Consider the following 9,969-nt stretch of genomic DNA (forward strand, 5'->3'; position numbering starts at 1 on the left):
AACCTAAAATTTAAGAGCATTTAGTTGTGTTTGTTTATATGATCATCTTAGCAAAAATTCCAAATAATCTATCTTTCTGGGTGTCAATGTCAACAAACTGGAAATAGATTTTAAGTTTAGAGTTCAAATAACATCCTCATTTTTTCTGTGAATTTATCTGATAATGGTCAAAAACCTTTAACAGTTAGATGGTAGACACTGAATCTTTTTAAGATTTTCTAAGCAATCATAAAGAAGTTCTTTTTCAAAAAGACAAATAATAAAACAATCATTTATTTTTGTGTCATGTTTCTAACTCTTTAGTTGACCAGAACACACCTATGAACTTGGAAGACCTCAAACAGGAAAAACATACCAAAAACCCATTCATTTTATTCTTCAAGAAAGGCAGAATTATTCTCAGGTTCTTTCAGAAAAAACAAACAAACAAAAACAAACAAACAAAAATCCCTGCAGTTTATTAGTAGTACTATACCATGACAATAGTGAGAAATTACATTGATAAGAAAGACAAGAGGAAAAAAAAAAAAAGAACCATAAATCCTAATTTTTCTAGAAGGGATTTTTTTTTTTAATACCACCTACTATAGTCCCAACAGTTTATTTTTGCTTTTATTTCCCTTGCCTCACAAGACATATCTAGAAAAAAGTTGCTGTGGCTGATGTCAAAGAGGTTACTGCCTGTATTTTCTTCTAAGATTTTTATGGTTTCAGGTCTCATGTTTAGGTCTTCAACCCATTTTGAATTTACTTTTGTGTATGGTGTAAAAAAGTGGTCTTGCATGTTGCTGTCCCATTTTCCAAGACCGTTTATTGAAGAAACTGTCCTTTTCCCATTGGATATTCTTTCTACATTGTTAAAGATTAACTGACCATACAGTTGTGGGGGTTTTTCTGTTTTTTCTATTCTGTTCCATTGACCCATGTGTCAATTTTTGTGTCAGTACCAAACTGTTTTGATTACTAGAGCTTTGTAATAAAGAACTCCTCAAACTCAACACACACAAAACAGATAATCACATCAAAAAATGGGCAGAAGTGGTGCCTGGGTGGCTCAGTCATTAAGTGTCTGCCTTTGGCCCAGGTCATGATCCCAGGGTCCTGGGATCAAGCCCCACATTGGGCTCCCTGTGCAGTGGAGAGTCTGCTTGTCCTTCTCCCACTCTTCCTGCTTGTGCTCTCTCTCTCTCCCTCTCTCTCGCTGTGTGTCTCTCTCTGTGTGTCAAATAAATAAATAAAATCTTTAAAAAAAAAAATTGGGAGAAGACATGTACAGATACTTCTCCAAAGAAGACATACAAATGGCTGACAGACACATGAAAAAATGTTCATCATCATTAGCCATCAGGGAGATTCAAATCAAAACCACCCTGAGATACCACCTTATACCAGTCAGACTGGCCAAAATCAACAAGACAATAAACAACAAATGTTGGAGAGGATGTGGAGAAAGCGGAACCCTCTTACACTGATGGTGGGAATGCAAGTTGGTGCACCCGCTTTGAAAAACAGTGTGGAGATTCCTTAAGAAATTAAAAATAGAGCTTTTTTATGACCCTGCAATTGCACTACTGGGTATTTCCCCCAAAGATACAGTTGTAGTGAAAAGAAGGGCCATCTTTACCCCAATGTTCATAGCAGCAATGGCCACAGTCGCCAAAATGTGGCAAAAACCAAGATGCCCTTCAACAGACAATGGATAAAGCTTTGTAATATAAGTTGAAGTCTGGAATCATGATAACTCCAGTTTTGCTTTTCTTTTTCAAGATTGCTTTGGCTATTTGGGGTCTTTTGTGGTTCCATACAAAGGATGTAATCAATAAAACTAAACGGCAATCTACCATACAGGAGAAGGTATTAACAAATGGTATATAAAATAAAGGGTTAGTATCCAAAATACATAAAAAACTTCTAAAACTTAGGGTGCCTGGCTGGCTCAGTCACTAAAGCACGTGACTCTTGATCTCAGGGTCATGAATTTGAGCCCCTTTTTGGGGGTAGAGTTTGTTTGTTTTAATCTTAAAAAAAAAAAAGAACTTAACAAAACTCAACACCCTACAAATGATCCAATTAAAAAATGGTCAGGAGGGGGCACCTGGGTGGCTGAGTGGTTAAAGCCTCTGCCTTCAGCTCGGGTCATGATCTTAGGGTCCTGGGATCGAGTCCTGAATCAGACTCTCTGCTTCCCCCTCTTTCTCTGCCTGGCTCTCTGCCTACTTGTAATCTCTGTCTGTCAAATAAATAAATAAATAAATAAATCTTAAAAAAAAAAAAAAAGGTCAGGAGACATGAATAGACATAGATCCAAAGAAAACATCCAGATGGCCAACAGACCCATGAAAAGATGCTTAACACCACTCATCATCAGGGAAATGAAAATCAAAACTACAATGAGATATTACCTTACACCTGTCAGAATGGTTAAAATCAACACCACAAGAAACAACAGATGTTGGTAACGATGTGGAGAAAAAAGAACTCCTGTATACCGTTGGCAGGAATGCAAACTGGTGCAGACTCTCTGGAAAGCATATGGAGGTCCCTCAGAAAGTTAAAATTAGAACTACCCTACAATCCAGCAATTGCACTATTCAGTATTTACCCAAAGAATACATAAAACACTAATTCAAAAGAATATCCAACTTTTGTAGCAACATGGACGCGACTGGAAGAGATTATGCTGAGTGAAATCAGTCAAGCAGAGAGAGTCAATTATCATATGGTTTCACTCATTTGTGGAGCATAACCAATAGCATGGAGGACAAGGGGCGTTAGAGAGTAGTAGGGAATTTGGGTAAATTGGAAGGGGAGGTGAACCATGAGAGACTATGGACTCTGAAAAACAGTCTGAGGGGTTTGAAGTGGCGGGGGGGTGGGAGGTTGGGGTACCAGGTGGTGGGTATTATAGAGGGCACAGCTTGCATGGAGCACTGGGTGTGGTGAAAAAATAATGAATACTGTTTTTCTGAAAATAAATAAATTGGGAAAAAAAAAAAAAAGGATACATGCACCCCAGTGTTTACAGGAGCATTATTTACAATAGCCAAATTATAATAGCGGCCTAAGTGCCCACTGACTGAAGAATGGATAAAGATATGATATATATATATATGTATATATATACACACACACATATATATATGTATGCATACATGTATGTGTATACACACACATGCACACACACATGCACAATGAAATACTATTCAATCTTAAAAGAATGAAATCTTGCCATTTACAATGATATGGATGGAGCTAGAGAGTATTCTGCTAAGTGAAATAAGACAGAGAATAACAAATACCATACGATTTCACTCATTGTGGATTTTAAGAAACAAATGAGCAAAAGTAAAATAGGAAAGAAAGAGAGACAGACAAACCAAGAAAGAGACTTTTAATTATAGAGAACAATCTGATGGTTACCAAAGTGGAGGTGGGGGGAGGGGATGGATGAAACAGGTGATGGCGGGATGAAGGCGGCCTTTGTCGCCATGAGCACCAGGCGATGTACGGAAGTGTTGAATCACTATATTGTACACCTGAAACTAAGACAACACTGTATGTTAACTAGAATTAAAATGAAAAAACTTTTTACATTAAAAAAATTTTAAAAACCTACTTCAGTAATTTCTTACTGTATTGCTTCTATACTAAAACAATTCCTGCTATTAACATTTGTGACTCCAAGTGATCAAAAAGAACTAAATCATCCTTCAAATGTTTTGTATTTAAAATCCCCAGTTAGGGGATGCCTGGGTGGCTCAGTTGGTCAAGCGGCTGCCTTCGGCTCAGGTCAGGATCCCAGCGTCCTGGGATCGAGTCCCACATCGGGCTCCTTGCTTGGCAGGGAGCCTGCTTCTCCCTCTGCCTCTGCCTGCCACTCTGTCCACTTGTGCTTGCTCGTTCTCTCTCCCTCTCTCTCTGACAAATAAATAAATAAAATCTTTAATAAAATAAAATCCCTGGGCGCCTGGGTGGCTCAGTGGGTTAAGCCGCTGCCTTTGGCTCAGGTCATGATCTCAGGGTCCTGGGATCAAGTCCCGCATCGGGCTCTCTGCTCAGCAGGGAGCCTGCTTCCTCCTCTCTCTCTCTGCCTGCCTCTCTGCCTACTTGTAATCTCTCTCTGTCAAATAAATAAATAAAATCTTTAAAAAAATAAAAAAATAAAATAAAATAAAATCCCTAGTTAGGTAAGCGATGCATAATAATAAAAATGCCCAAAATTTAGGGGCCCTGGGTGGCTCAGTTAGTTGAGTGTCCAACTATTGATTCTGGCTCTGGTCATGATCTCAGGGTCCGGGGCCTGGGCCTCTCATCAGGCTCTGCACTCAGCATGGAGTCTGCTTGAGATTCTTTCCCTCTGCTTCTGTCCCTGCCCCCCTTGCTCTTCTCTCTCTCAAATAAATAAACAAATTTTTTTTCCTTCCTATTCCTGAATTTTAAAGCATTAATATGTTAAAATGAACTTATATGGGGCCCTGACTTAATTCTACATATTCATTCCATATAAAACAAGTTATTCACATACAGGATGTCAACTAGTCAGAAAATGAACATTATATCTAAAATATCTTACTTACTCTCTGCAAACTTTTATCTTGAAGGCAACTTTGAAAACTGCTCATTAGAGCTCTTTGTAGGCATCTCATCTTGAATCATTTTGGCACTCCTAAAAGTCATCATTTCTTCAGTGTTTGGAAGTGGTTAAATTTAGATTTCAAGTTCTCAAGGCAATGCTTTTATTCAGAACTCATGCAATGTCAGTAATAATAAATGTTACACATTGATGATATTCCATATATGCTTGACAGCCACCAAGAAGTTTTACCATCCAAGAACAGGGCTTTGATGATGTCCATGTTTTGTGGAAGAACCGCCTCATCTTCTCCCAACAAATTACTCCTTCTCTGCATCCATGTAATTTTCTCTTTAGATAGCTGTAAGGCAGTATTTTTTGTGGCTTACATTTCAAAAAAAAAAAAAAAAACTCTCAGTGGAGCAAAAGAAAAAAGTTAAAATTCATTATATTTTACCTAATCAAATAATATATTATATCCAACACAAACTCCCCTCAAATTTCTTGCCTCACAGGAAGGAATCAATAACCCTTGGAGCATTAACAGTAAAACTCAACAAGCTATCTCTCAGTGTTTCTGGCTGGCAGGTGTTTTCTTCCCAAAGGGAACAATAAAACCTCTGTTTGAGACTCTTCACAACTATGCTAACCCACTGGTAAAGAGACTTAGTCAACATAGAAAAAAAATAGGCATTACCTCAAGGAACCTACCAGAATGATCTGTGCCCTTATCTCATAGAGACCCTTGTCACATGACTGCTTCTCAGACAGCATGGGCTTCCTAGATCAATAGACACCATGTCTTAGTTAATAAGTTTATCACTTGATAGAATTCTCTGAGGACATCACAATACTGTTGACATTTAGTTCACTGTTACCAAAACTGTTCTACAATTTATGTAGGCTCTCTTTATTCTGGACTATAAACAATTTTAATCTATTAACCCCATAAACAACCTAACTCCATAATGTAACCATAAGTCATTCTTAATATTCTCCAAAATTACCCATATGTATGCACATCTGTGTGAATGAAATTCCTGTATAAATTCTCAGTATTCAAATGTCTGATACTATTTTGAAGTCTATGAACAAAAATTTAATTAAGATGTGTGTGCATGTGTATCTGTATGCAAATATAAGTGTATATGTGTTTCACTTTTCTCTAGAAAGAAAAAAGACCTATGGAAAAATTCTACTTCTGTTTTAACCTCTTCTTTCATGTTATCTGACTTTTTTCAATTTTTCCATACAGTGTTATTACCTCTGTCATATAATAAAAGTTTTATCCTTTTAAAAAAAGCTAAAGGGGCTCCAGGGTGGTTCAGTGGGTTAAAGCCTCTGCCTTCAGCTCAGGTCATGATCCCAGAGTTCTGGGATCGAGCCGCACATCGGGCTCTCTGCTCACCGGGGAGCCTACTTTCCCGTCTCTCTCTCTCTGCCTGCCTCTCTGCCTACTTGTGATCTCTGTCAAATAAGTGAATAAAATCGTTTTTTTAAAAAAAGCTAAAAACGGGGCACCTGGGTGGCTCAGTGGGTTAAGCTTCTGCCTTCGGTTCAGGTCGTGATCTCAGGGTCCTGGGATCGAGCCCCGAATCAGGCTCTCTGCTCAGCAGGGAGCTGCTTCCTCCTCTCTCTCTCCCTCTCTCTGCCTGCCTCTCTGCCTACTTGTGATCTCTGTCAAATAAATAAAATAAGATTTTAAAAAAAAAGCTAAAAACTCAGTTGTGTCTATTATAGAGCTAAGCAATATACAAGCAGAATACAATAACTAGATCATATATAAAAAGGCAATAAAATATTTTCCACACCTTTAACTTCGTATGTTTAGAAAGGAAGCGGAACAACTTGTCTCCCACAGGTGACCTCCCAGAGAGAAGTCTGGCCTCCCAGAAAACTGTGTTGGAAACTACCTATAGCCAAGCAATTAAAATTGGCCAAGAGCAAGATCTGGGCTCCAGCTCACCATCAGGTCAGGAAAAGGGCTTCCCTCAGTGATGATGATGTTAATCTGGCAGAGACCTGGCCCCTTCACACAGCTGCAACTTCACTGCAGGGACCCCAGAACCCAGATCACCCGGGAGAGGCCGGTGCCCTGCCCCAACAGCCCCCAACGAGAGCGGGCAGCAGAAAGCTGGAGATAGGTCCTGCTAAGTCACACCGCTACGGCTCCCCATCTCCTGCTCACAGGGAGGGTATCTGTGCTTCCCCAACCACAAAGGGCAATAATCCTGTAGCAGCAGGGTCCCCCTCCCAGAAGAAGTTTATAATAGGAATGTTTGAGGGAAAGAAGGAAATAAAATGTAGGTAATTTATGTTTACCATGAATCCAGGTTGGGGGTGAAAACTGGAACATGAAGGCAGCCTTACAAATACATTTCTCTAGCTTAACCCCCACCTGTTTCACAAAAATTCTAATCTTCAAATCCTCCCAAACCCATCTGGGAATCCACAGATCTTGTCTAGTGGGCTGTTAGTCCTCTTGTCTACACTTTACATAAGTTTTTCTTCTGCTTTATTACAATAACAAAAGAGTAGCCTGCAACCCCCACGGTACAGTTGCTGCTGGTGTGGGTTCTTACCCCTGAGGTCAGAGGAGTGATGTCCAGGCTAGTGCTCAGTAGACCAACAATGCTGCCAGTACACTCAGAACAGAGAAGAGGAAGAAGATCCCCAAAGTTCAACATCTGGATTGCATGAGCTTGAATATTTCCAAACTGTAATGGATTCGTTGGAGATGAATATGAACCAAACACATGTCATATTCGTTCTTAGACAATTTGCTATCAGAGATAAACAAATGAGTAAGACAAACTCTTGCCTGCAATACATGATATGCCATAAACCTAAGAAAAACTATGGGTGAAGCCTTATGAAGGGAGGTACACAGAGCTGTGGGAATTCACAACAGGCAGAGGGCATTTCCCAAACATGAAATCAAGGAAAGTGGAAAGGAGAACAGAGACTTTGGAGATGGATGAAAGAGGACCTTCCTCAAAGAGCAACAGCCCATGGTCGACAGCATGGGGACCCTGGAGCACGTACTGATAAATGACAGATATACATTCCACGAAAGTATGTTGGGCTAGACCCTTGAATCTGATCTCGGATTACTCGTATGTGTCCTCACCATTCAATCCTATCTCTTCCCCGTGGCTTACCACCTATCAGCCCCTGCTTCCAACCTCTCCCTACACCTCACACTCTATATTCCAGCCAGACCATCCGGTTCCCTGAATGTGTCCTGTTCCCCATGACCAGCAGAGCTGTACCCATGCTATCCTCTCCTCCTGTCTCACAAGCCATTCTTGTCCTTCTCCCAGCCCCCTCCACTTCTATTCTGGCCAACGCACACTGGTTTCTCAGGCCCAGCTTGGTCTGGTGTTTCTCAGGAAGACTTGTCTGATCACTAGTTCTTATCACACTGTTCCTTACGTACCTACTTGTGTTCTGCCGGTCTGCAAGCCCCCTGAGAGCAATGAGTGCACCTTTCTCATGCATCATTTTATCCTCAGTATCTAAAACAACATCTGACATAGAGTAACTGCTCAATGAATAATTCTTAATGGAATGAGTAAATGGATAATAAACGACAAAATAGTATTTTGACCAATCAAGCTATTTTAAAAATACACAGAAACTGGAGTAATTGGTAGCAACAGATATTTCAGTGCTTATTCAATAATATCTCAACAACATGAAACATTTTCTTGATGATGTGTGTTTCGTGAGTAGATGGTTATGTAACAAATACAATTTGCTAGAGGCAACATTCCGTACAGTTGCCAAGTTACTTAACTCCATCCATCCTATCTCAGGGCTTTAGTAAGCTTTCCATCTCTGACAATGTGGTAGTGACTGGGAAAGATAAAATTCTGCCTGTGATTTCATATTTCAGAAATCCTCAGTGAGGTGTCATGGTTAAAGCTCCTTTCCTCCAACTCCCAAGGAGGATCAAAATTCTACCATCTCCCAGGGCTAATACAATTATACTGTAAAGTGGGCTTAAAATTTATGTAATGTTTATACTGAGCAAAATGTCGGAAAACTATGCTATGATTTAAAGGAGGAATTGTAATGATAAGATAAAATATAGGCTCTTTAGAGAGAAATAAATTTGAAAAACATGAAGAACTTGAAGAATAATGAATTTGACATGGTGCATAGAGAAATCTGGATACAAATGATACTTTTAAAACTGATGTCATGATACTTTGTCAGGACACCTTTTAAACTGGGAAGCAAAATGAAATTTGAAAAGGAAAAAAAAAACTCAGAATGATTTCTGCCAAGAGGGAAAGAATGTACAGCTATTCAACTATTAAAGAATAGCTTATAATTCAAAAAAGAAGCTTGCTGCTTTAGAAAGAAAGGCAGGATTTATATAAGGTTGAAATGGCTACATAGAAAGCTATTTCCAGGGGCACCTGAGTGGCTCAGTGGGTTAAAGCCTCTGCCTTCAGCTCAGTTCATGATTCCAGGGTCCTGAGATCGAGTCCCACATCGGGCTCTCTGTTCAGCAGGGAGCCTGCTTCCCCCTCTCTCTCTGCCTGCCTCTCTGGCTACTTGTGATCTCTGTCTGTCAAATAAATAAATAAAATCTTTAAAAAAAAAAAAAGAAGAAGAAGAAGAAGAAAGCTATTTCCACTTGGAATCGAATGGTACATCTGAGGCCCAGAAAGAAGAACTACGTGACCCGAGAGTTAAGTATATCATACTCATACTCCAAAACAAACCAAGAGCCACAGATTGCCACAGAAAAGTCTGTGTAAGTGAAGCTGTATACTTGAACGAGGCTGTGGACTGGATTGGGCATGTATTGGATCAGGCTGTGGACTAGATGAGGCTGTGGATTACATGAGGCTGTGGATTGGGTGAGGCTGTGGATTAGACAAGCTGTGGATCTGAAACTCACACAGGTTGCACACAGTTTACATCTTTTTTTTTAAGATTTTATTTTTTTTATTTGACAGAGAGAGAGAGATCACAAGTAGGCAGAGCAGCAGGGAGAGAGAGAGGAGAACGAAGTCTTCCCGCTGAGCAGGGAACCTAAGGGGATGATACTAATAATTAAACTGGTGCTTAATTAAATTGAAACTGTTGCAGTCAAACTGAAATGTAGAGTCAAATGAATTATATATAAAACCCCTGGATTATGCCAGAGAAACATTTTGAAGAAAGAACACCAAAAGTGAAATCTTCAGAGGAAAAATCCAACTTCTTTTTTTTTTATTAACATATAATGTATTATTTGCCGCAGGGTTACAGGTCTGTGAATCATCAGGCTTACACATTTCGCAGCACTCACCATAACACATACCCTCCCCAATGTCCATCACCAAGACACCCCATCCCCCTCACTCTCTTCCCCTCAGGCAACCCTCAATTTGTTTCAC

Source organism: Neovison vison, chromosome 1 (genome assembly GCF_020171115.1).
Source record: "Neovison vison isolate M4711 chromosome 1, ASM_NN_V1, whole genome shotgun sequence".
Taxonomy (NCBI): Eukaryota; Metazoa; Chordata; class Mammalia; order Carnivora; family Mustelidae; genus Neogale; species Neogale vison.